General features: G+C 45.6%; 1 long non-coding RNA gene across 1 annotated transcript in view; it reads left to right on the top strand.

The window, feature by feature from the left end:
* Positions 1–27,117, top strand: part of LOC137455552 (uncharacterized) — a 258,251-nt gene that overhangs the window by 75,876 nt on the left and 155,258 nt on the right. The window contains exon 3 of the long non-coding RNA XR_010990846.1: positions 14,740–14,817. This is a non-coding gene — a long non-coding RNA (uncharacterized lncRNA). The remainder of the gene's footprint in view (positions 1–14,739; positions 14,818–27,117) is intronic.

The raw sequence follows: 27,117 nt of genomic DNA, 5'->3' as shown, positions 1-27,117 counted from the left end.
GAACGGAATGGAATGGAATAGAATAGAATAGAATAGAACAGAAATAGAGTAGAATAGAATAGGCCAGGTTGGAAGAGACCTTCAAGATCTTCGTGTCCAACCTATCATCAAACACCACTTAATCAACTAAACCATACAACCAAGCACCCTATCAAGTCTCTTCTTAAACACCTCCAGTGATGGTGACTCCACCATCTCCCTAGGCAGTTCATTCCAATGGCCAATTACTCTCTCTGTAAAGAATTTATTCCTAACCTCCAGCCTAAACCTCCCCTGGCACAGCTTGAGACTGTGTCCTCATGTTCTGGTCCTGGTTGCCTGGGAGAAGAGACCAGCCCTTGCCTGTGTACAACTTCCCTTCAGGTAGTAAAGCAATAAGGTCTTCCCTGAGCCTCCTCTTCTCCAGGCTAAGCAACCCCAGCTCCCTCAGCCTCTCCTATAGAGCTGTGCTCCAAACCCCCTCCCCAGCTTTGTTGCCCTTCTCTGGACACCTTCCAGCAATTCAACATCTTTCCTAAACTGAGGGGCCCAGAACTGGATTCAGGACTCAAGGTGTGGCCTTTGATGCAGGACTTCTCCAGCTCTCTGGCTAACTGGAGGGAATTAATGCCATGAATAAAGCAACCACTTTAAACCTGCAAGCTTGTCTCTAGCCACATATCCTTGCTCGTGAAAGTGGATGCAACTGAGCTGTAGAGAACAATTTACATGCATGTGGGCTGCCAGGATTGGACCTTTAAACATAGTTTCAGAGAGATCCTCAGAATTACAAGTAATCCTTTAGAAGTTGTTTTTTTTTTCCTTCCTGTCTTAGTCACAAATCCTCTTACAGTGTGACTTTAAGTAAAGTAGATTTAAAAGCTGTGTTTAAAATCAAGTGTTTCTCTCTTTTTTTATATATATATGGGGGAGTAATCTACAGATGCTTTAGAAATCAGAGTCTTATTTCCAGTGCATTCTGGCCCAAGGGTTGTCCTTAGCCTGACTCCTGTCCACATGCTGTCTAGTCTGCACCCAGCTGTCTGCTATCCTTTGCCAGAGCTTACTGACCCAGCCATTGCTCGGAAACTTGCAAGAAACACTACCTAAATATCTCCTGAACACAACAGCACGAGTTTTCTGAGGGTCTTCATATCCTCTTCTGCACTTAAACTGCTAGATATATGCTGTGGTGCTGCTGCAGGAGTGCTCTGAGGGTCTTCATATCCTCTTCTGCACTAAACTACTATATATATGCCATGGTGCTGCTGCAGGAGTGCTCTGAGGGGCTTGATATCCTCTTCTGCACTTAAACTGCTATATATATGCTGTGGTGCTGCTGCAGGAGTGCTCTGAGGGTCTTCATATCCTCTTCTGCACTTAAACTACTATATATATGCCATGGTGCTGCTGCAGGAGTGCTATGAGGGTCTTCATACCCTCTTCTGCACTTAACCTAGTATATATATGCTGTGGTGCTGCTGCAGGAGTGCTCTGAGGGTCTTCAGATCCTCTTGTGCACTTAAACTACTACATATATATGCTGTGGTGCTGTTGCATGAGTGCTCTGAGAGTCTTCATATCCTCTTCTGCACTTAAACTGCTAGATATATGCTGTACTGCTGCTGCATGAGTTCTCTGAGGGGCTTGATAATCTCTTCTGCACTTAACCTACTATATATACACTGTGGTGCTGCTGCAGGAGTGCTCTGAGGGTGGTTCATATCCTTTTTGCACTTAAACTACTATATATATGCTGTGGTGCTGCTGCAGGAGTGCTCTGAGGGTGTTCATATCCTTTTTGCACTGAAACCACTATACATATGCTGTGGTGCTGCTGCAGGAGTGCTCTGAGGGTCTTCACATCCTCTTCTGCACTTAAACTGCTAGATATATTCTGTGGTGCTGCTGCAGGAGTGCTCTGAGGGTCTTCACATCCTCTTCTGCACTTAAACTACTCTATATATGCTGTGGTGCTGCTGCAGGAGTGCTCTGAGGGTCTTCATACCCTCTTCTGCACTTAACCTAGTATATATATGCTGTGGTACTGCTGCAGGAGTGCTCTGAGGGTCTTCATACCCTCTTCTGCACTTAACCTAGTATATATATGCTGTGGTGCTGCTGCAGGAGTGCTCTGAGGGTCTTCATACCCTCTTCTGCACTTAACCTAGTATATATATGCTGTGGTACTGCTGCAGGAGTGCTCTGAGGGTCTTCAGATCCTCTTGTGCACTTAAACTACTACATATATATGCTGTGGTGCTGTTGCATGAGTGCTCTGAGGGTCATCATATCCTCTTCTGCACTTAAACTGCTAGATATATGCTGTACTGCTGCTGCATGAGTTCTCTGAGGGGCTTGATATCCTCTTCTGCACTTAAACTACTATATATGTGCTGTGGTGCTGCTGCAGGAGTGCTCTGAGGGTGTTCATATCCTTTTTGCACTGAAACCACTATACATATGCTGTGGTGCTGCTGCAGGAGTGCTCTGATGTCTTCATATCCTCTTCTGCACTTAAACTGCTAGATATATTCTGTGGTGATGCTGCAGGAGTGCTCTGAGGGTCTTCACATCCTCTTCTGCACTTAAACTACTCTATATATGCCGGTGTGCTGCTGCAGGAGTGCTCTGAGGGTCTTCATATCCTCTTCTGCACTTAAGCTACTACATATATATGCTGTGGTGCTGCTGCAGGAGTGCTCTGAGGGTCTTCATATCCTCTTCTGCACTTAAACTGCTATATATATGCTGTGGTGCTGCTGCATGAGTTCTCTGAGGGTGTTCATATCCTCTTCTGCACTTAAACTACTATATATATGCCATGGTGCTGCTGCATGAGTTCTCTGAGGGGCTTGATATCCTCTTCTGCACTTAAACTACTATATATATGCTGTGGTGCTGCTGCATGTGTGCTCTGAGGGTCTTCATATCCTTTTTGCACTTAAACTACTATATATATGCTGTGGTGCTGCTGCAGGAGTGCTCTGAGGGTCATCACATCCTCTTCTGCACTTAAACAGCTAGATATATGCTGTGGTGCTGTTGCATGAGTGCTCTGAGGGTCTTCATATCCTCTTCTGCACTTCAAGTACTATATATATGCTGTGGTGCTGCTGGCAGATGGAAAATAGTGTTTTTAACAAGTTAATTTTCAAGGTGTCAGATTCTAAGCAAACAAAACAGAACAAACCAGATTTCCCTCCCCCCTTTTCTAATGCCTGTTGGATGTACACCTGGTTATGTAAAGAAACAGTGTGGATTTCAGACTTTCACCTGAGATGACCTTTGCAGAAATATGATGATTCTCCTAGCAAACTTGTATTCAAGTGTGTGTAAGCTTTTGTTTCTTGACCTGATTCTCAAAACAGATTGAGGCTTTCTCTGTGACTCCTTTACCCCCTATAGGAAAGACCCTTCTAGTTTTTTAGCGAGTTCCATGTGCCTGAATTTGTGGGATGTGAAATCCATTGTATGCTGCCATACAAGCAGGACACCTCTGCTTTTGAAAATGCTGTATAAGGCAATGCTTCCCTCCCTTATTTCTTGCTTTAACAAGCTTTAGTAAATGTGCAGCTGCAAACACAGAAGTTGAGCTGTGCAAATGTCTGCTGTCCTTTGGAAGCATAGCTTTGAGGAGAGGCTGGAGGAGCTGGGGTTGCTGAGCCTGGAGAAGAGGAGGCTCAGAGGAGACCTTCTTGCTCTCTTCAACTCCCTGAAGGGAGGTTGTAGCCAGGTGGGGGTTGGTCTTTTCTCCCAGGCAACCAGCACCAGAACAAGAGGACACAGTCTCAAGCTGTGCCAGGGAAGGTTTAGGCTGGATGTTAGGAAGAAGTTCTTCATAGAAGGAGTGATTGGCCATTGGAATGTGCTGCCCAGGGAGGTGGTGGAGTCACCATCACTGGAGGTGTTTAGGAGGAGACTGGATGGGGTGCTTGGTGCCATTGTTTAGTTGATTAGATGGTGTTGGATGATAGGTGAGGAGAAAGTTCTTCACAGAGAGAGTCATTAGTCATTGGAATGTGCTGCCCAGGGAGGTGGTGGAGTCACCATCACTGGAGGTGTTCAAGAGGGGATTGGACGGGTCACTTGGTGCCATGGTCTAGTCACGAGGTCTGTGGTGGCAGGTTGGACTTGATGATCCTCGAGGTCTCTTCCAACCTTAGTGATGCTGTGATACTGTGGTAGGTTGGACTCAATGCTCTCGAAGGTCTTTTCCAACCTGATTAATTCTATTCTATTTTCTTTGCTGAGGGAGTTTCTTGCAAAGGTTGTACATGTATCACTGTTTTTTCTCCCATGTGTTTGTGTGATTCCTTCCTAGTAGCTCGGAAATTCTTCCTTCCTGTTCTTAGCTGCTCTCATTTCTTGGTTAAGTGGAGGTTTCACTACTGTGTGTTAGGGATGCAGCTGTGCAGAACAATTAATTATTGTATTTGATGGATATCATAGGTCTGGAGAGAAGATGCAAATATGTAATCTCCTGACAAAGATTCAGTGGATTGAAGGTTTTCTGTTGGTTTGTTGTTTGGGGTTTATTAAATACATACTAGAATATAGAAATGCCTCTGGAGTCCATTGGTTTATACCACTTTTGGCCTGTCTTTATGAGTGGTTCATGCTGGTATTATACACTTTTTAATCATGCTGCACTGCTATTAAGAAAATCTGTGTTTGTGTGATACAGTTCCTTTATTATATTGTAATGGGCAAATTACTGCTGTTTTATTCCTGTTAGGATCTGCAGTAATTCAAGCTCAGTTGTAGCAGCTTCATACTAATATTCAAATGGTTATGGGCTCTGAAATATTATGGTGTTCCCTACCTTTGTCCTCTCATTTCTATGCAGTCATGCTCAACTAGCTGGTATGTCTTACCTGTATGCCTGCTACTGTGGGTGGAGAGCAGCCAAACAGAAAGGGACCTAGGGGCACTGATTGACAGGCAGCTAAACATGAGCCAGCAGTGTGCCCAGATGACAAAGAAGGCCAGTGGCTTCCTGGCCTGCATCAGAAATGTGTGGCCAGCAGGAGCAGGGAGATCATTCTCCCCCTATACTCAGCACTGTTCAGGCCACACCTTGAGTCCTGTGTCCAGTTCTGGGCCCCTCAGTTTAAGAAGGACATTGAGACACTTGAACATGTCCAGAGAAGGGCAACAAGGCTGGGGAGAGGTCTTGAGCACAAAGCCCTATGAGGAGAGGCTGAGGGAGCTGGGGTTGTGTAGCCTGGAAAAGAGGAAGCTTAGAGGAGACCTTCTTGCTCTCTACAACTGCCTGAAGGGAGGTTGTAGCCAGGAGAGGGTTGGTTTCTTCTCCCAGGCAACCAGCACCAGAACAAGAGGACACAGTCTCAGGCTGCACCAGGGGAGGTTTAGGCTCAAGGTGAGGAGAAAGTTCTTCACTGAGAGAGTTGTTAGCCATTGGAATATGCTGCCCAGGGAGGTGGTGGAGTCACCGTCCCTGGAGGTGCTGAAGAGGGATTGGATGTGGCACTTGGTGCCATGGTCTAGTCATGAGGTCTGTGGTGACAGGTTGGACTCGATGATCTTTGAGGTCTCTTCCAACCTTAGCGATACTGTGATACTGTGATTATATGGACAGTTTAGGAGGTTTGAATGGGAATGTCTGGGAATCAGTCTCCAGAGAGGTAGTATTTTGGGGGGCATAGCTACTCCCAGGATCATAGAACAGCTCAGTTTGGCAGGGATTCTGCTTTGTCCCTGAGGAGGCTGTTCCAGTGGTTTATTGTTCTTACTATAAAAAATGTATTTCTCATATTGAGATTAAGCCTCTCCTTGTACAACTTGTGCATGTTGCCCCTTGCCTTTTCTACGTGGATGCTCATGGAGAGACTCCATCCTCTTTGTAGGCACCATTTTAGTATTAGAATAGTGTGATGAGGACCCTGCTGAGCTCCTCTTCTCCAGGTTGAAGAGAGGCAATGACTGAGTGAAATTCCTCATGAGCAGTGACACTGAAAGAGAGGAGAGCAAGACGACTTGCAGGAAAGTGAAGGACAGAAACCACAACGCTTGCCAGTTTCTCTTCTATTTTTGGAGGACTCTGAGAGGAACTGAGTACAGAATACTGCTGCTGACCTGTGTTTTGTCCAGGACATAGCTAATAGACAAATTACATGGAGCATTGACTGACTCCTGTCTCCCTGTGTGCGGAGCAGTAAGCAGGATCCTGAACAAGGCTTTCATGGCTAGGCAAGGCTGCTGACCTCCTTTACTCCCTGCCCTCTTGCTTGCCTGCCTGTCTTCAGCCTCTGGGAACACCCAGGCTGCTGGCAGCACAGCAAGGAGGCAGTGAGTATCATTGAATTAGCCTTTATTAAAGCCTATTAGCATTGTGTGCTGTGACATGTACCTGGTAGTTATTACTTTTTCCCTGCGTTGCATGTTACCATCTTGGATGGATGCAAGCCAGTTTCCAAATCCTGCCCTTCCTCTTTCTCTCATCCTTATTCAAAATCCAGCTGTATTCAGCAAGTATAAAACTGCTGACCTACAGAACTCATCACAGCCAGCTGAAGTCCCCTAGCTTCTTTCATTCCTGTTTCTCTCACTCCTTTTTCAATTGAAGCAGTTCCGCTCTTTCTGATGCTCAAAATGGGAATTCTGCTTCTCAGCACAGAAACTTTCTGTGCCTGCCATCAGTCACACAAGAAGTTCATGTCCCAGCTGCAACAGGTTAGGAAAGGAATGACTTGCGTCCATACACATGTTCAGTGAGAGCCAGCTAGTCCACAATTCAGTTTTAAAGTATGCAACATGTTTTAGAATGGAATGGAATGGAATGGAATGGAATGGAATGGAATGGAATGGAATGGAATGGAATGGAATAGAATGGAATGGAATAGAATTAATCAGGTTGGAAAAGACCTTCGAGATCATCAAGTCCAACCTATTATCCATCTAATCAACTAAACCATGGCACCAAGCACCCCATCCAGTCTCTTCCTGAACACTTCCAGTGATGGTGACTCCACCACCTCCCTGGGCAGCACATTCAAATGGCCAATCTCTCTTTCTATGATGAACTTCTTCCTAACATCCAGCCTAAACCTCCCCTGGTGCAGCTTGAGACTGTGTCCTCTTGTTCTGGTGCTGGTTGCCTGGGAGAAGAGACCAACCCCCATCTGGCTACAACCTTCCTTCAGGCAGTTGTAGAGAGCAAGAAGGTCTCCTCTGAGCCTCCTCTTCTCCAGGCTAAGCAACCCCAGGACCCTCAGCCTCCCCTCATAGAGCTTGTGCTTGAGGCCTCTCCCCAGCCTTTTTGCCCTTCTCTGGACACATTCAGGTGTCTCAATGTCCTTCTTAAACTGAGGGGCCCAGAACTGGAAACATTACTGAAGGCATGGCCTAACCAGTGCTGAGTCCAGGGGCACAATGACCTCCCTGCTGGCCACACTATTCCTGATGTAGGCCGGGATGCCACTGTCCATCTTGATCACCTGGGCACACTGCTGGCTCCTGTTCAGCATACTATCGACCAGTACCCCCAGGTCCAAGACAAGACACTGGCTCTTTGGGCTGGTATTTATAGATTTCCTGAGACAATGAGGGCCAATGACTACAAAGATTAAGAGAAAAAAACCTGACACTTTAACCTGTAGAATGAGTTTTCTCCAAACGTGGCCAAAGGCACACACACCTGGCTCACTTAGAATCATAGAATCATAGAATCAGTAGCTTGGAAAAGACCTCAGAGATCATCAAGTGCAACCTATCATGCAACACCTCAGGACTAACTAAACCATGGCACCAAGCTCCACGTCCAATCCCCTCTTGAACACCTCCAGGGATGGAGACTCCACCACCTCCCTGGCTAGCCCATTCCAATGGCAAATCACTCTTTGTGTGAAGAACTTTCTCCTCACCTCAAGCCTAAACATCCCCTGGTGCAGCTTGAGGCTGTGCCCTCCACTTGGACCTCAAGACATGTTCAGACAAGCCTGGGCAATTTGCTGATAAACCAGACCTGCTGGCTCCTGCCCCATTGTCTGATTCAGATCGTTTTTGAGGCTTTTTGTCCCTTCAGGACACAGGCTGCCAAGCTGGTTCACACCAGTTGAGGCAATTTTTGCAGAGGGCCAAGGGTTAAACTTTGTGGCCAAGAGTTAAAACTTATGAGCCTATGTCAAACAAGAACCATTTTGTAATTCCTGGGGGGATTTTTTAATGTATTTGTACTGGTGAAAAACAATAAGTCTTATTTGGAAATATATCTTAATTTCCAAGGCTTTTTCATTTCCCCCTTTACATACTGTTCTTGCACTATAAAAAGGCATCATCTGCTGCTTTTAAAATGTGCTGTAAGGCTTTCATAACAACTGTTACACTGAGATAATCAGCTTCTTCAGACCAGTAGGTCACAGCACTGAAACTGCCTGCTCATGAAGGCACAAGGCCCTCAGCTTTACAAAGCCGTGAAAGCATGCGAATCACTCAAAACAAACCCACAGAGAAATAACCTCCTCTTCCCCACTGATGCCCTGCTGTGGGGAAGGCCTTTTGCTTCTCCTGATTCCCCCCTAGAGTGAAATCCTATCCACCATTCAATACAAAATTAATAAAGGAATGGAGAGCATGTTGAGCAAACACTGACGTGTCCCCAGCGGTGAATTTATATCCTCCTCTTCCCCTCCATCCTGTTTAAACGTAATAAAGGAAGACAGAGCACACAAAACCAACGTGGGAGAGTATAAAACCCCACACATAGAGCCAAAGCTTGGCACTGAGAGGGAGCTGCCACGCTGGAGTAAGCAGCTCTAAGCATTAAGCAATGCGTTGGAAATGCTGGTTCCCAGTCTTGGCCAGGTTCAAGGGGGCTCCCTGGTGGTGTGCACAGCAGAATTGTCACTTGGGCATCACCTGGGTTATCCATTGTGTGCAACGTTCCTGTGCCATTCCCTTCCTCCTGCAGGTGATGATCTCTGAGGTATTGATTCTACCTGGGCCTGATCTAGTGTGGGGTGTCCCTGCCCATGGCAGGGGGGTTGGAACTAGATGATCCTTGCAGTCGCTTCCAACCCTGACTGATACTATGATACTATGATACTATGATTCAACCTTATTGATTCTAGTGTGGGGTGTCCCTGCCCATAGCAGGGGAGTTGGAACTAGATGATTCTTATGGTTCCTTCCAACCCTGACTGATACTGTGATACTATGATACTATGATTCTATGTGCAAGATAATAGATGCTGTTACAAAGGCTTGCTCACCTGCACCTCATTTTCTGCTTCTCTTCTGCCCTTCCCTCTCCTGAAGGCATACTCCAATGTTGTTGGTGTGTAATTATGGAACTGTAAATATGTTTGGTGATTTCTATGGCCAGCCAAAGTCCTTACTGCCCATGGTGACCAGGGACTGCTGGAGTGAGGGTATGCAGGTACTGTGAATGTCAGTGGCATTAGTCCCCTTCAGCAAACTGCTGTATTTTGTATAAGAACATAGATGAGAGTCCTCAGATATCACCTTAGGTAAATCTACCAGAGTAGAGTAGAGTAGAGTAGAGTAGAGTAGAGTAGAGTAGAATGGAATGGAATGGAATGGAATGGAATGGAATAGAATAGGATAGGAAAGGGTAGGATAGGATAGGATAGACTAGACTAGACTAGACTAGACTAGACTAGACTAGACTAGACTAGACTAGACTAGAATAGAATAGAATAGAATAGAATAGAATAGAATTAACTATGTTGGAAAAAAACTCAGAGATCATCAAGTTCAACCTATCACCCAACACCATCTAATCAACTAAACAATGGCACCAAGCACCCCATCCAGTCTCTTCCCAAACACTTCCAGTGATTGTGACTCCACCACCTCCCTGGGCAGCACATTCCAATGGCCAATCACTCTTTCTGGGAAGAACTTCTTCCTAACATCCAGCCTAAACCTCCCCTGGTGCAGCTTGAGACTGTGAAATGGTTACCAGTATCTCAAGTACCTCTTAATGAACTAGGAGGCCTGGCTTGGAGGGAAAATGCCATGAAGATGGGCTCTAGCAGTTGTCCTACTGCAATTAAGCTTAATCTTTTATATTCAGTGCTCAGTAATCTCTTCTTGACCAGCACATAGTGCACCTGTACCCTTCAGAGCCGTGCAGACCTCCTTCACAAGCGCCAAGCATTGCTCTGGCAGCGGAAGCCTCCCACAGCCGATCAGGAGCAGTTGGAAACTGTCAGTTATCAAAACGGTTATGGGAGCACGTTTCTGAGAAGATGAGAGCTGTCTGCTCTTGGGTGCTGGCTTCAGGTTAAACTTGTCTTTATTGCTCTGGCGTTCTGCAGACAACGCCAGTTACCCCTGTGTTTGCTGTGCCAGCTTCTCCCACCAGTTAATGTGTATTTTATGAGCCCAGAGATGATGCTGTGGAGAGTGGAGCCGCGCCAAGACGAGTTGTTCCTGCTTGTCTTCATCCTTGTCTTTTATTTTTTTCTGTACTTGCAGCAGCTGAGTAAGGGGAATGCTGTAGCTGTGGCAAGAAAAACCAGCCCAAAACCACCATGTAGTGTGGTGGTTGGTGTATAAATTGACAACTGCCTGGGAGAAAAGTGTTAACTGTGTCTCTGAGGCTCCTCATACACCAGTCTTCCACGCTGCTTCTAGGAGAAACTGCACCTGTCTATGGTGGTTTTTGAATAATAGAATAGAATAGAACAAAAAGAACAAACAGAACAGAACAGAACAAATAGAATAGAATAGAATAGAATAGAATAGAATAGAATAGAATAGAATAGAATAGAATAGAATAGAATAGAATAGACCAGACCAGGTTGGAAGAGACCTTCAAGATCATCATGTCCAACCCATCATCCAACATGACCTAATCAACTAACCCATGCAACCAAGCACCCTGTCAAGTCTCCTCCTGAACACCTCCAGTGATGGTGACTCCACCACCTCCTCGGGCAGCCCATTCCAACGGGCAATCACTCTCTCTGTGTAAAACTTCCTCCTAACCTCCAGCCTAAACCTCCCCTGGTGCAGCCTGAGACTGTGTCCTCTTGTTTTGGTACTGCCTGCCCCAAAGGGGGTGTCTATCTGGGGACTGTCTTGCAAAGACTCTGGAGATATTTCAAGTTTGATGGCCCATGTGGGATCAAATCAGTCACCAGGCATCTCATTGTGCTCTGTGGAACAGCCCCACAGTGTCCTCTGTCTCAGCGGGTTGGTAGCCAAGCTGCTAAGCCACAGATTTCAGCAGCATATTTCAATAGCCTTGTAGCTAACTTAAAGGTGACCTGTTAATGTGGATGAGGCGACTGCATTAGGCAGGATGAAGCTGTTGCAGGAACACATCTTACTTCCGAGCAAAGCCCTTCCTGTAGGCAAGTCTTCAGTTATCGTTGTAACCTTTGTCATCCGCTCCTCCCCAGGGAGCCTTCTCTGTGACCTTTGCTATTCCACCAGGGCGTCTCATAAATTATTATTCTTTTAAATGGCACTTAGGCTGTCGTGGTGGCTGCTAGCCTTGAAGATTTGCAGCCTACCCTGTAATATTGTGAGGGGAGGGGGGGGAGGGGAATAATGGTTAAGTGACAGAAGAAATATTGTACTCCACGCTAAAACTACTTTTGTTTCATTTTCTGCTCAAGTCATTCATATCCCTGTCACTAACCTCGTTCAGGTCAAGGGCTTGAGGCAGAGAATGGGCATAATATTTTTTGGTCAGACTGATGCATCTGAATATTACAAACAGCTGTAATTTTGGAATTGAAATGAGTGCTGTGTGAAATCCTCAGGCAAATAATATGAAGGCATAATGGATTGCTCAAGTCTGCATTTCTTTTGGCAGTTTCAGACCAAAGCTCTTTTTGCCTGGTTATCCCAGACATTAATGAACCCGCTCACACAAAGGGAGCTGCAGATTGGATCCCATCTTCTGTGAACTTCCTAGGAAATTCTGTGGGCCAAGCAGTTGAAATAATAAAGGGGGGGAAAAGAAGAAAATTTAATCAGGCACACATTTAATGTGAAGCATGGAAGAAAACATCTGCAGCACTCAGTGGACGTCTGGGTATCACACTCGCAGCGCCGTTTCGCCAGCTTACATCTGGAGTGGTTCATTGGAAGAGAGCAGATGCTAGTGTGAAATAGGTCATCATAGCAGCAGGGCATCAGAACAGAGACATTTCTTCTTTCTTTTTTTTTTTTTCTCTTGCAGTAACAGCTATTCCTTTTTATTCACACCAATTATGAAAATGTTAGCCAAGTCTGAAATGTGAATGCATGTATTGTGACAAGCCAATACTCTTAAAGGGCACCAAGGTAAAAAAAAACCACACAACCTAATGAGGAGGCTTCAGGCAAGAAGTCCTTTATGCAGTGCACACTGAGTATGCTTTAACAGGCAGAGTGACTATTTTTTTTGGGTTAAGATTATGATTTTCTGTTTCCCTTGCTTGCTTTCTTTATTTATTTGTTGGGTTTTTTTTTGGTTTCAGTAGAGATGTTACTGAATGCCTTCTTGGTGGCAAATGCCCAGAAGCAGAGATGCTAATTCATGGGAGTTTCATCAGTCATTTTCAAAGGAGAGGTCACACAGATAAGAAAAATGAACAGCACGCAGTATGTGAAGCGGTGACATTCAATGAGTCCTTGTCACTAGCAGCCATTAGCATGCAAGCCTGCTGTTATGTTTCAGTGCTTTATGTGCTTTTCTTGACCAGGCAGGGAGCCTTCAGAGCGCTGTAGCAGTTAATACCGTACAAGTTATTGTTTCTTCCCTGAATGCCTTATATTTTTAGCACCATTTAGATGCTTTTCTGTCCCCCTTTGCGCATCTAAAATTTTAAAGAGAATCAAAGAATGCATAATTTATATCTGTCCCAGAGGTAATGGGGTGACTCAATTGTATCTGTGAAGGGGATGGTTTTAAATTTAATGCAAGAGGTGATTTTTTTAACACAAAAACTGCAAAAAAAAACCCCACTGGCCTGGAAGATACCCAGATCATTATCCTTACAACAACGGGTGTGGATTCCGGGGGGGGGGGGTAATGGCAGAAAGCTTTGGTGTCTTGTGTATCATTATCCCTTGTGTATCATGGTTGTCATAATGGAAAACAGCAACTGATAGATCTCAGGGAATATAAATTGTATTTTGACTTGGAATAGCACATGCAGGAGGTGTGAAAAGACAGGTTTGCTCTGACTCCCTTGAAGAACTCATGCAAGACGTGAGACATTTGTTTGCTGCTGAAATTCTTTGCTTCAGTTAAAGGGAAAAAAAACCCCAACCGATTATTTACTGATGTTGGGCAGAGCCCATCAGTACATGCTCTCTCACACTGCACTGTTCCACTGGACTATTTGTGGTTTCATTTACCAAAAGCCTAGAAGTGCCATAGCTAGAAATAAATGTCAGCTTCTTTGATATGCTCTATGTTTGAAAACGTGCACTTTAAGGTCTGTATTACAGACAGTTCAAAGGGAATATAAATAGATGCAGTATTCTCTCCTTTGCTTTCCTGTCCAGTCCCACATATTCATTGCATTTTTATCAAGACCACTCTCAATAATATCTTTAAGAGCAACTCAGATTGTGTTTTATTTAGCTTCAGCTTCACTGTGTATAAATAATTGTTATGATCACAGAATCATAGAATCACCAAGGTTGGAAGAGATCTCAAAGATCACCAAGTCCAACCTGTCACCACAGACCTCATGACTAGACCATGTCACCAAGTGCCACGTCCAATCCCCTCTTGAACACCTCCAGGGATGGTGACTCCACCACCTCCCTGGGCAGCACATTCCAATGGCTAACAACTCTCTCTGTGAAGAACTTTCTCCTCACTTTGAGCCTAAACCTCCCCTGGCACAGCTTGAGACTGTGTCCTCTTGTTCTGGTGCTGGTTGCCTGGGAGAAGAGACCAACCCCCTCGTGTCTACAACCATCCTCCAGGTAGTTGTAGACAGCAAGAAGGTCTCCCCTGAGCCTCCTCTTCTCCAGGCTAAGCAACCCCAGCTCCCTCAGCCTCTCCTCTCCTTTTCTTTCCTATCCAGTCCCACATATTCATTGCATTTTTACCAAGACTGCTCTCTATAATACCTTTAAGAGTAATTCAGCATTTTGTGTTTTATTTAACTTCAACTTCACTGTGTATCAATAATTGTTATGGTCTTGCTGCTCCCATAGTTTTAAATGTTTAACATCTAAACTAATTCGGCTTGAGGTGATGAGAAAGTTCTTCACAGAGAGAGTTGTTAGCCTTTGCAATGTGCTGCCCAGGGAGGTGGTGGAGTCACCATCCCTGGAGGTGTTCAAGAGGGGATTGGACGTGGCACTTGGTGCCGTGGCCGAGTAGTCATGAGGTGTTGGGTGACAGGTTGGACCTGATGATCTCTCAGGTCTTTTGCAACCTTACTGATTCTATGATTCTATGATTCTTTTCTATGAATTCTATGCTGCCTTTTAGTATTGTGTATCCAAGGAGACAGTTGATCTTATTGGCTTTTCACAGTATCACAGTATCACAGTATAACTTAGGTTGGAAAGGACCTCGAGGATCATCAAGTCCAACCTATCAACACAGACTCCATGACTAGACCATGGCACCAAGTGCCAAGTCCAATCTCCTCTTGAACGCCTCCAGGGATGGTGACTCAACCACCTCCCTGGGCAACCCGTTCCAATGAGGAATGACTCGCTCGGTGAAGAACTTCCTCCTCACCTCAAGTCTAAACCTCCCCTTTCCTTTGGAAATGCTCTTTTTTTAACTGTTCTTTCCACTTCTTGCAGGATTGGCCATGAGAATTTGGAAAGTTCCTTTGGAAATACCATGATGGGGCTGCTGAGAAGTTACCTTCCTTTGTACAGGTCTGTAAACTCTTCTTGCATTCTTGACTCTTTCAGCGTGTACACTCCCGTGCTACTTTTGAACCTTGGATGCTTGCAAACCAAACTGCAATCTAATTTTATTCTGGAGCAAGTGCTGTTCAAAATTATTGTGGTTTCTTGCAAAATGGTTAGGACATAACTCTGTTCTGTTACTGTTGTATAAATGTAGAGCAAGCCATTCATCTTTCCTTTGAAGTGAATTATTGCAGTTCCTAGAGATGGACTGCAGAAAGGAATTGGGCCTGTAAGTCATTTTCACCTCAGCACTCTGTCTCTCAGTACATGTTGGAGCTGCATTACCCTAAAAGGCCTTGCAATCGATCGCTCCCACCCAGGTTGCTAGTATGTGAGTAGCTATCCCCCAGCTCTAGCTGTGGATGTTTCCAGAAACAGGCTTAGCAAAAGGGTCAGCAGAGTTGCTGGGGCTTTCAGGTCAGGAGGAGCTCAGGTTCATGGAAAGTTTAAGAGAATTAAAAAAATAAATTAAATCAAAGGGACCTCATATTTAAGAGACTGTAAAAAGATCAGAGTAATAATGGCTTGGTTCCTGTAGTGTCAGCATGGCAAGGAGCAGGGAGAAGCCTGTAGCTAATGCTGTGTCCTTGTCAGCCAAAACGAGCGCCGTGGCCCACCGCTGCAGTGATTTAGAGGATTCAAAACACTCCTCTGCATTTCAGTATCTCTTTCTTTTGCAGCCATATAACACAGATGAGTTTGATTTCTTACTGCTTTCAAAGGTAGTCTGGAATAGCATTTTAATAGAAATCTGTTCAGATCTCCTTCCATGATCAGGTGACTGTCTGGTGGATGTGGGGCAGGCTGTGGATGTAGTCTACCTGGACTTCAGCAAGGCCTCTGATGCCGTTCCCCACAGCAAACTCCTGGCCAAGCTGTCAGGTTCTGGCTTGGACAGCAGTACTCTGTGCTGGGTTAGGAACTGGCTGGAGAGTAGTGGTGAATGGTGCCACATCCAGCTGGCAGCCAGTCACTAAAGGCGTCCCCAAGGAATCAGTGCTGGGCCCCATCCTGTTCTATATCTTTATTGGTGAACTGGATGAGGGCATTGAGTCTGTCATCAGCAAAATTCGCAGGTGACACCAAGCTGGGAGCAGGTGTTGATTGGATAGAGGGTTGAAGGGCTCTCCAGAGGTACCTTGACAGGCTGGACAGATGGGCAGAGTCCAACATGATGACATTCAGTAAGTCCAAGTGCTTGGTGCTGCACTTTGGTCACAACAAGCCCATGCAGTGCTACACACTGAGGACAGAGGGGCTGGAGAGCAGCCAGACAGAAAGGGAGCTGGGGATACTGGTTGACAGTAGGCAGAACATGAGCCAGCAGTGTGCCCAGGTGGTCAGGAAGGCCAATGGCATCCTGGCCTGCATCAGAAAGAGTGTGGTCAGCAGGAGCAGGGAGGTCATTGTGGCCCTGGACTCAGCACTGGTTAGGCCACACCTTGAGTACTGTGTGCAGTTCTGGGCCCCTCAATTTAAGAAGGACATTGAGCCACTTGAACGTGTCCAGAGAAGGGCAACAAGGCTGGGGAGAGGCCTTGAGCACAGTCCTGTGAGGAGCGGCTGAGGGAGCTGGGGTTGTTTAGCCTGGAGAAGAGGAGGCTCTGGGGAGACCTTCTTGCTGTCTACAACTACCTGAAGAGAGGTTGTAGCCAGGTGGGTGTTGGTCTCTTCTCCCAGGCAATCAGCACCAGAACATGAGGACACGGTCTCAAACTGTGCCAGGAGAAGTTTAGGTTGGAGGTGAGGAGAAAGTTCTTCACAGAGAGAGTTGTTTGCCATTGGAATGTGCTGCCCAGGGAGGTGGTGGAGTCACCGTCCCTGGAGGTGTTCAAGATGGGTTTGGATGTGGCACATGAAGCCATGGTTTAGTAGTCCAGAGATGTTGGGTGACAGGTTGGACTTGATGATCTCTGAGGTCTTTTCCAACCTTATTGATTCTGTGATTCTATTCTATGGTTCTAAAAACAGTAGGAATCAGCTCTCCCATCTCGGTTGTCATATTCAGCTGTTGAGTCACACTCAGGGTCTATGGGAGTTGTATCTGGCCCTAAATAATAATTTTCAAACCCATTCTTGTTTGGAATATGCTCTATTTGATTCACATGGTTTAACAGAGAGCACTTTGGGCATTGTTGCTTGCTTTGTTGCCTCTGCAGTCGCTTACTATTCCATTAGCCTGTAGGAATTCCACAGGGGAAGTGGCTTGTAAACTTGAAATGGAAACAAAGCCAGGTGGATTTACAGGATGAGACGTATCCAGAACAACTTTTAATTCATTCTTGGAAAGTCCCATGATTTGCTAATACCTTTTAAAGCCAACCCAGCCCCAAAATGCTTTAGAAAGTGTTTGAACCTAGATTTAAACCTCACGCAACGCAATGATCCAAAGCCCTAGATCAGGCTGGTTGAGATACTGCAGATACAGATCTGGTTGTGATGCCTTTGGCCTATGCTGAGTGAAAGCTCTGTGTTCAAAACCAAGTAGATTTTCAGAGTAATTGCACAACCATTGAATGTTCTGTGCCATACTAAAGCTCTGAGTGCACTGTTTCTTTCTTTAATAATGACAGTAAGCTCAACATGAGACAGAAGTGTGCCCAGGTGGCCAAGAAGGCCAATGGCATCCTGGGCTGCATCAGGAACAGTGTGGCAAGCAGGAGCAGGGAAGTCATTGTGCCCCTGGACTTAGCACTGGTTAGGCCACACCTTGAGTCCTGTGTCCAGTTCTGGGCCCCGCAGTTTAGGAAAGATGTTGAGTTGCTGGAAGGTGTCCAGAGAAGGGCAACAAAGCTGGGGAGGGGTTTGGAGCACAGCCCTGTGAGGAGAGGCTGAGGGAGCTGGGGTTGCTTAGCCTGGAGAAGAGGAGGCTCAGGGGAGACCTTCTTGCTGCCTGCAACTCCCTGAAGGGAGGTTGTATCCAGGTGGGGGTTGGCCTCTTCTCCTGGGCAACCAGGATGAGAACAAAAGGACACAGTCTCAAGCTGTGCCAGGGAGCTTTAGGCTGGATGTTAGGAAGAAATTCTTCCCAGAAAGAGAGATTGGCCATTGGAATGTGCTGCCCAGGGAGGTGGTGGAGTCCCCATCCCTGGAGGTGTTTAGGAAGAGACTGGATGGGGTGCTTTGTGCCATGGTTTATTTGATTAGATGGTGTTGGCTGATGGGTTGGACTTGATGATCTCAGAGGTCTTTTTCAACCTGGTTAATTGTATTGCATTGTATTGCATTGTATTGCATTCTATTCTATTCTATTCTATTCTATTCTATTCTATTCTATTCTATTCTATTCTATTCTATTCTATTCTATTCTATTCTATTCTATTCTCTATTCTATTCTCTATTCTATTCTATTCTATTCTATTCTATTCTATTCTATTCTATTCTATTCTATTCTCTATCCCTTAGAGTAAAATTACTTTTTTATCTTTTTTTTTTTGGGGGGGGGGAGGTGTGGTGGGTGTGAAAACAAAGCAGAAATACTGAAAAACAGTTTGAATAAATAAAGAAAACTTGTTGCAGGTGTTGGCATTTGGGTCATAAATCCTTTGCTTGTAGCAGCAGCTGTATAACATCATCCTTTGTAGACCTGTCTGTGAGTGTTGTTTGAATCGTGGCTTACACAGACTTCCAAGAACTATGGCTAAATTTACCAAAGCAAAATGTGCCTGGGTCTGTGACCTCATGCTTTTGATACAAATGCAGTCAACAGCTGCTATGCAGAGAAAGCCCTGGCAAGTCATTTGTCTAAGAACTTTCTTTCTTCACAGGTCTGATTCCTGAGCAGCAATAGCTTTGTGATACACATAAGAATCGCTATTGTGTCATGGAAAGAGAGGATAGAGTAGGATAGGATAGGATAGGATAGGATAGGATAGGATAGGATAGGATAGGATAGGGTAGGGTAGGGTAGGGTAGGGTACAGTAGGGTACGGTAGGGTACGGTAGGGTAGACTAGATTAGACTAGACTAGACTAGACTAGACTAGACTAGACTAGAATAGAATAGAATAAAGCAGGTTGGAAAAGACCTCTGAGATCATCAAGTCCAACCCATCACCCAACAGCATCTAATCAACTAAACCATGGCACCAAGCGCCCCACCCAGTCTCTTCTTATACACTTCCAGTGATGGTGACTCCACCACCTCCCTGGGCAGCACATTCCAATGGCCAATATAAATATGATATTAATTTTATATGTGTTCATAGTAGATGTATGCATGCTAAGTGGCATAAACTTCACAGAATCACAGAATCGCCAAGGTTAGAAGAGACCTCAAACATCATCAAGTCCAACCTGTCACCACAGACCTCATGACTAAACCGTGGCACCAAGTGCCAGGTCCAATCCCCTCTTGAACACCTCCAGGGATGGCAACTCCACCACCTCCTTGGGCAGCACATTCCAATGGCTAACGACTCTCTCTGTGAAGTCCTTTCTCCTCACCTTGAGCCTAAACTTCCCCTGGCACACCTTGAAACTGTGTCCTCTTGTTCTGGCGCTGATTGCATAGGAGAAGAGACCAACCCCCTCCTGGCTACAACCTCCCTTCAGGTAGCTGTAGAGAGCAAGAAGTTCTCCCCTGAGCCTCCTCTTCTCCAGGCTAAGCAACCCCAGCTCCCTCAGCCTCTCCTCCCAGGGCTGTGCTCGAGACCTCTCCCCAGCCTCATTGCCCTTCTCTGGACATGTTCAAGAGTCTCAATATTCTTCTTAAATTGAGGGGCCCAGAACTGGACACAGGACTCAAGGTGTGGCCTAACCAATGCTGAGTCCAGGGGCTCAATGACCTCTCTGCTCCTGCTGTCCACGCTACTTGTGATTCAAGCCAGCATGCCTTTGGCCTTCTTGGTTACCTGGGCACACTGCTGGCTCATGTTCCACCTACTATCAACCAGTACCCCCAGGTCCCTCTCTGCCTGGCTGCTCTCCAGCCCCTCTGTCCCCAGCCTGTAGCACTGCATGGGCTTGTTGTGACCAAAGTGCAGCACCAAGCACTTGGAGGCACTTGGCGCAGCGTGAGACTGTGTCCTCTTGTTTGGCTATGGCTTCGTTTGGGTATGGCTTTGCTGCACCTTCGGTGTAACACAGGAGCACAGGAAAACCAATTAAATGAAAAGGCAAGGCGTTTCAACTGTAAAGGATATAGATATGCAATTTCACCTTGGAAAGTGTTGCCCTGAGGTGGTGTCAGAAGGTATTGCATTGAACCTCTGCAGAAATAGGTATTTACATCAATAAGAATGCCATCAGAGAGGCATCAGTTTGGTTTTTTTTCCATGTTACACAGTTATAAAACAATTACACAGCAGTTGTGTGACTGAAGGCTGAGCTGACTGATCCTCAGTGTGGGGGCTGGGTGAAGCTGCTTCTGCAGTTGTGTAGGAGTCTCCCATACCACTTCTCTGTAGCGTCTGGTATTGATGTTAAAGGAAAACAGGATGCTGATCTAGCCAAAGAATTAGTTTAATCCAGGTCAGCTTTTCCCATCTATTGCATGCCTTTCACTGCAAAATTCATGTACTTCCCCCACCCCCCCACCCCCATAAATATCTCCTCTTTTTGCACAGTTTTTGTTTTTCTAATCTCTTATTTCCTGCCCACAATCCTTCACCCATTCTCCAGAGGAGCCTTCTTTTCCCTGGCGTCTTTGTGACTTGATCTTGCTTTTTGGTAGCTTTATTCTTCTGTTGCTGGAGTTTCTTAAAGTTTTCTTTTGGCATCTCTGATTGCTGCATAAGTCCAAACACCTCCTCAAACCTTTGCCCTGGGCATCCCTGCAGTGAAACAAGTGCCTTGGTTTTAGAGTGAGAGGAGACAAACAATGGCAATGAAAAGAGTTAATGCTTACCACATGAGATGGGAAGTGCCCTTCTCCTCTGGGCTGGCTTCTTTGCCCTGCCCTTCTGTTACAGCCTCCTGGGCATACAGTGGGCTGGGACTGGCTCCTAGGTGGGGTTTGATGGAGGGAGTGCTGCTCTATTGTCTCGCTGCCTCTTCAGTGATGAAAACACAACTGGCAAAATACTAATCTGTCAAAAGTCATGGGGAGGAGGGAGAAAGGAGAGGAAGAGCCTGGGGAGACGTTGTTCCAGGAGAGCATGTAAGCATGGCAACCATACCTTTGATCTCCATACAAACAAGTGGACTTGGAGAGCCCTGCTGCCACTGTATTAAATAACACATGCCTGCCTTCAAGCCATGCTGCCAGAGAGGCCAAACCATCCATGCCGCTGGGCTTTGCTCACGGATCAGCTGTCCTGCCAGGGGCTGCGGGGGCGATGAAGTGGCTGCTCACACGCAACGCCTGGAGGTCTGCGAAGTGGAAGCAGGGGGAGCTGATGCACAAAGCAGCACCGGGAAGGAGCAAGGCTGCCTTTGTGCCCCTTAAATGCAAATAACCTGGCTACAAAAAGGCAGAAAGGCAAGGGGATGTTACAACCTGGAAATGTGCCATGTATGCATTTGATGAATACATTTGAATTATTGAACAGATGGAAACTAAATAGCCTGGTAGGCCGAGGAAAATCTATATGCTAGATGCTCAAAGGAAATGTGGCAAATAAAAAGGGGAGGATGGGGGAAGTAAATCTCAGGGAAGCAAATCTCAGGGAAGCTGCCATAGAGGGACAGTTGCATTTTATGAGAACAGATATGAAAACAAGACTGGGAGTTTGTAAAGAAACTATTGTGTCCAAACCATTGGTTGTGTGTGCAAGCTGATATAGACACATACCACACCCTGAGTCCTGTGTCCAGTTCTGGGACCCTCAGTTCAGGAAGGGTATTGACTTGCTGGAATGTGTCCAGAGAAGGGCAACAAAGCTGGTGAGGGGTTTGGAGCACAAGCCCTACGAGGAGAGGCTGAGGGAGCTGGGGTTGCTTAGCCTGGAAAAGAGGAGGCTCAGGGGAGACCTTCTTGCTCTCTACAACTATGGGTTAGTTGATTGGGTGGTGTTGGGTGATAGGTTGGACGTGATGATCTTGAAGGTCTCTTGCAACCTGGTTTATTCTATTCTATTCTATTCTATAACTACCTGAAGGGAGGTTGTAGACAGATGGGGGCTGGTCTCTTCTGCTAGGCACCCAGCACCAGAACAAGAGGACACAGTCTCAAGCTGTGACGGGGAGGTTCAGAATGGATGATAGAAAGAAATTCTACAAAGGGAGAGTGATTGCCCATTGGAATGGGCTGCCAGGGGAGGTGGTGGAATCACCATCACCGGAGGTGTTTAGGAGGAGGCTGGATAGGGTGCTTGGTTGCATGGTTTAGTTGATTAGGTGTTGGGTAATAGGTTGGACGCGATGGTCTTGAAGGTCTCTTCTCTCTTCTCTCTTCTCTTCTCTTCTCTTCTCTTCTCTTCTCTTCTCTTCTCTTCTCTTCTCTTCTCTTCTCTTCTCTTCTCTTCTCTTCTCTTCTCTTCTCTTCTCTTCTCTTCTCTTCTCTTCTCTTCTCTTCTCTTCTCTTCTCTTCTCTTCTCTTCTCTTCTCTTCTCTTCTCTTCTCTTCCCTATGCATTTTTTTATTGTGAAATGATGAGTCAGAGTGTCTGTGAGTATCCAACTCAGGTTTTTTAGTCCCTACAACAAGACAAGGAGCAAATTATTATTATGTATATAAATAAATAAGTAAACAAAAGTAAATTAAAAAAAATGCTGAAAACCTCAAAGCCAATTGAAGATCAATCTGCTGCTGGGGTTCACTAGTTGTTTTTTTTACCCCCTACATCCATTTTAATTTCAATCTCTTACAGAACCTGTGTTTTGGCCACAGCTTGAGACTGTGTCCTCCAAGCTCTGATACCACGGTCAAATACTCTTTCTTTTTCGTTCTTTTGTTTTAAGTGTGTGTGAGCTGTTCAGCAGTATCTCCAAAATCCTGGCCAAAGTTCTGCAGAGTAGTAACTGTCATGACTGTCACATGAGTGAGATCAATCAAATGCACTATCTGCTCTCAATGAAGTCTAGATACACAGAAAGAGCTGGTTGTCCTCTTGTTCTGTGTCACGTTTTGAGCCTCTGATCTTTCTATAATCCTTCCAGGAGCATTGCCCTTTAATACTAGAGACCATTGCCTCCAGATCTTATGATGCCCAGACCCACAGTCCTTCCTCCAGTACTGCACCTTTCATTTTCCCATCTGTGTAGCTCCATCTGTAGGTTCAAGTAAGTTAACCTCGAGTACTGTGTCCAGTTCTGGGCCCCTCAGTTTAGGAAGGATGTTGACTTGCTGGAAAGAGTCCAGAGAAGAGCAACAAGGTTGGTGAGGGGTTTGGAACACAAGCCCTATGAGGAAAGACTGAGGGAGCTGGGGTTGCTCAGCCTGGAGAAGAGGAGACTCAGGGGTGACCTTATCACTCTCTACAACTACCTGAAGGGAGGATGTAGACAGGCAGAGGTTGGTCTATTCTCCCAGGCAGCCAGTACCAGAACAAGAGGACACAGTCTCAGGCTGCGCCAGGGGAGGTTCAGGTTGGATATTAGGAAGAAGTTCTATACAGAGAGAGTGATTGCCCATTGGAATGGGCTGCCCAGGGAGGTGGTGGAGTCGCCGTCATTGGAGGTGTTCAGGAGGAGACTTGACGGGGTGCTTGGTGCCATAGGTTAGCTGTTTGGGTGGGTTGGATTGGTTGATGGGTTGGACACGATGATCTTGAAGGTCTCTTCCAACCTGGTTTGGTTTATTCTAAATAAAAGCCAATTCTAAATAAAATAAACTGTTGGAAAGTTTATCAAGAGCCATACACTCAGCAAGCAGCTTGTAGTGCCATAGGACTATGGTGACAGCTTGAGGTGAGGAGAAAGTTCTTCACATAAGGAGTGATTGGCCATTGGAGCTGAGCTGCCCAGGGAGGTGGTGGAGTCAGCATCCCTGGAGGTATTCAAAAAGGGATTGGAGGTGGCACTTGAAGCTATGGTTTAGTTACTAATGAGGTGTTGGGTGATAGGTTGGACTTGATGATCTCTGAGGTCTTTTCCAACCTTATTGATTCTATGATTCTATGAAAAAAGGAAGGATTCTTGAGGAAGTGTTCATTTTGGTTGGCACCTTTTCATCTGAACACTTATTGGTTTTTATGTCACAAGCTCTGCAAGTTTCACTCCTGTTCCTGAAGACTTGGATGGGAGCAATGCCAGTGGATTTCTTCCTCTCTCAACTGGAGAAGATGTTTTATCTTCCTTTCAGAAACAAAATCAATTCATATCTTTCTGACTATGGTAACAGACTCTCACTGAAACTGTAGCTCACGACTTTTATCTTGTCATGACACCTGCTTTGGTCAAGGGGATTACTGATTGCTGCTCTTGGAAAGTGTCAATGCTGATGATGTTCAGCTGAGCAGCTGTCCACCCTCTTCTATTATTATTATTATTATTATTATTCATGATGTGTGATTTATTCTTCTGAGGCCCTTAGTGACAGAAAACTTACCAGTTCTTTACTGTCTTTCTTTTAAAGGGACCTAAAAGGACAATTATTGTTTCTGAAATGTGCTGCAGCCACCATTTCACCCCATTTATTGTCCAGATATCTCTGTGCAGCCAGAATGTGGGCAATGAAAAGGTGCAAGATGTGTCATTACCCATATGCTGAGAGCTATCAGTTGCATGCTCACTGTCTCTCCAACAATGTCATTCATTACCTAGTATCAGGAAAACTGTGGCCAGCAGGAGCAGGAAAGTCATTCTGCCCCTGGACTCAGCACTGGTTAGGCCACACCTTGAGTCCTGTGTCCAGTTCTGGGCTCCTCAGTTTAGGAAAGATGTTGAGTTGCTGGAAGGTGTCCAGAGAAGGGCAACAAAGCTGGGGAGGGGTTTGGAGCACAGCCCTGTGAGGAGAGGCTGAGGGAACTGGGGTTGCTTAGCCTGGAGAAGAGGAGGCTCAGGGGAGACCTTGCAGTCTACAACTCCCTGAAGGGAGTTTGTAGCCAGGTGGAGCTTGGTCTCCTCTCCCATGCAACCAGCACCAGAATAAGAGGACACAGTCTCAAGCTGTGCCAGGGAGGTTTAGGCTGGAGGTGAAGAAGAAGTTCTTCCCAGAAAGAGTGATTGGGCATTGGAATGTGCTGCCCAGGGAGGTCGTGGAGCCACCATCACTGGAAGTGTTTAAGAAGAGACTGGATGGGGTGCTTGGTTGCATGGTTTAGTTGATTAGATGATGTTGGATGATAGGTTGGACTCAATGATCTTGAAGGTCTCTTTCAACCTGGTCTATTCTTTCTATTATTCTATTCTATTCTATTCTATTCTATTCTATTCTATTCTATTCTATTCTATTCTATTCTATTCTATTCTATTCTATTCTATTCTATTCTATTCTACTCTAGTCTAGTCTAGTCTAGTCTATTCTAGTCTATTCTAGTCTATTCTAGTCTATTCTATTCTAAATTAAGTCTGCTTTAAGCCAAATGCATGATGTCAGTCAATTTTATGAACAGGATGCTCTATTTCAGACCCAACCCTCTCCTGAGTTTAACATATGACCTTCACTTTCAAGATCCTTGGTCCCTCTGAAACATTTTTCTTTATTCTCTTTGGTGCTGATTCCAGGTTATTAATTAGATCAAGACAGGTTTCCACTGAGACTTGAAGAATAGGCACATCTTTGTGTTATCTGTCAAGTGCTGCCATAGCTGTGTTCAATAGCTCTTGTAAGTCTAGTGCCTCTGTGGAGTCCCCATACTATGAAAATTGTAAGCTATCTTTCAAAGCCCTTCCTCCACTCTGAGTAACATTGCAACCTACTCTTAATAGGAGGATTTAAAAGGGAAAGCCTTCCTAAGAATAACACTAAGTGCAATTCTAACATCACTATTAGCAATAGTGAGAAAGTATAGTTGGTCTGCCTCTAAGTGGGAACAAAAAAGCTGTTTGAAGGATTGGCTATGAGCAGAAAGGAAAGGAAAGTTTAGGAAAGATATTGAGTTGCTGGAACATGCCCAGGGAAAGGCAACAAAGCTGGGGAGGGGTTTGGAGCACAGCCCTGTGAGGAGAGGCTGAGGGAGCTGGGGTTGCTTAGCCTGGAGAAAAGGAAGCTCACAGAAGACCTTATTGCTCTCTACAACTCCCTGAAGGGAGGTTGTAGCCAGGTGAGGGTTGGTCTCTTCTCCGAGGCAACCAGCACCAGAACAAGAAGACACAGTCTCAAGCTGCACCAGGGGAGGTTTAGGATGGATGTCAAGAAGAAGTTTTTCCAAGAAAGAGATATTGGCCATTGGAATGTGCTGCCCAGGGAGGTGGTGGAGTCACCATCCCTAGAGGTGTTTAGGAAGAGACTGGATGGGGTGCTTGGTGCCATGGTTTGTTTGATTAGATGGTTTTGGATGATAGGTTGGACTTGATGATCTCCAAGGTCTTTTCCAACTTGGTTAATTCTGTTCTGTTCTATTCTATTCTATTCTATTCTATTCTATTCTATTCTATTCTATTCTATTCTATTCTTTCTTCCATGTGGTTAGAGACGAGCTCCAGAATAAGCTGCTCCATCATCTTTCCAGGGATGGAGGTGAAGCTGACTGGTTGTAGTTGCCTGGGTCTAACTTCTTGCCTCTTTTGATGACTGGAGTGACATTGGCTTTCTTCCAGTTGTCAGGCACCTCTCCTGTTCTCCATGACTTTTCAAACATGATGGAGAGAGGTTCAGCAACAGTATCAGCCAGCTCTCTCAGCACTCATGGATGCTCCCCATCAGGGCCCATGGATCTGTGTAGTTTCAGTTGGTACCCAGTCCTCACTGACCAGTGGAGTGTTCTCTTCCTTCCAGTTCTGCTCCCTTCCTTCCAGTTCTGCTCCCTTCCTTCCACAGGCTGGGGTTCCTGAGGGCTGCTCTTAGGAGTAGAGACTGAGGCAAATAAGGCATTGAGCAGCTCTGCCATTTCTGCATCCTCTGTTACCGTATCTCCCACATCATTCAGTAGTGGGCTCACCTTTTCCCTGCTCTTTGTTTTGTCACTGATGTAGTTGAAAAAAACTCTTCTTGCTTTCCTTCACCTACCTGGCAAGACCTAGTTTTGGATGTAGTGAGAGAGCAGTGCTGATAACACATTGATGTTTTAGTTGTTGCTAAGTAGTGCTTATCCTAAGTCAGGGATTTTTCAGTTTCCTGTGCTGTGCCAAGAAGCAAGTGCACAAGAAGCTGGGAGGGAGCATGGTCAGGACAGCTGACCCAAACTAGGCAAAGGGATATTCCATACCATATAGTGTCATGCCCAGTATATCATAGTATCATAGTATCAGTCAGGGTTGGAAGGGACCACAAGGAGCATCCA

Source organism: Melanerpes formicivorus, unplaced genomic scaffold (assembly GCF_026170545.1).
Source record: "Melanerpes formicivorus ecotype bairdi unplaced genomic scaffold, bMelFor1.0.p_v2 SCAF_101, whole genome shotgun sequence".
Lineage (NCBI taxonomy): Eukaryota > Metazoa > Chordata > Aves > Piciformes > Picidae > Melanerpes > Melanerpes formicivorus.
The sequence above is the reverse complement of the archived record's forward strand: the minus strand, read 5'-3'. Positions and strand labels throughout refer to the sequence as shown.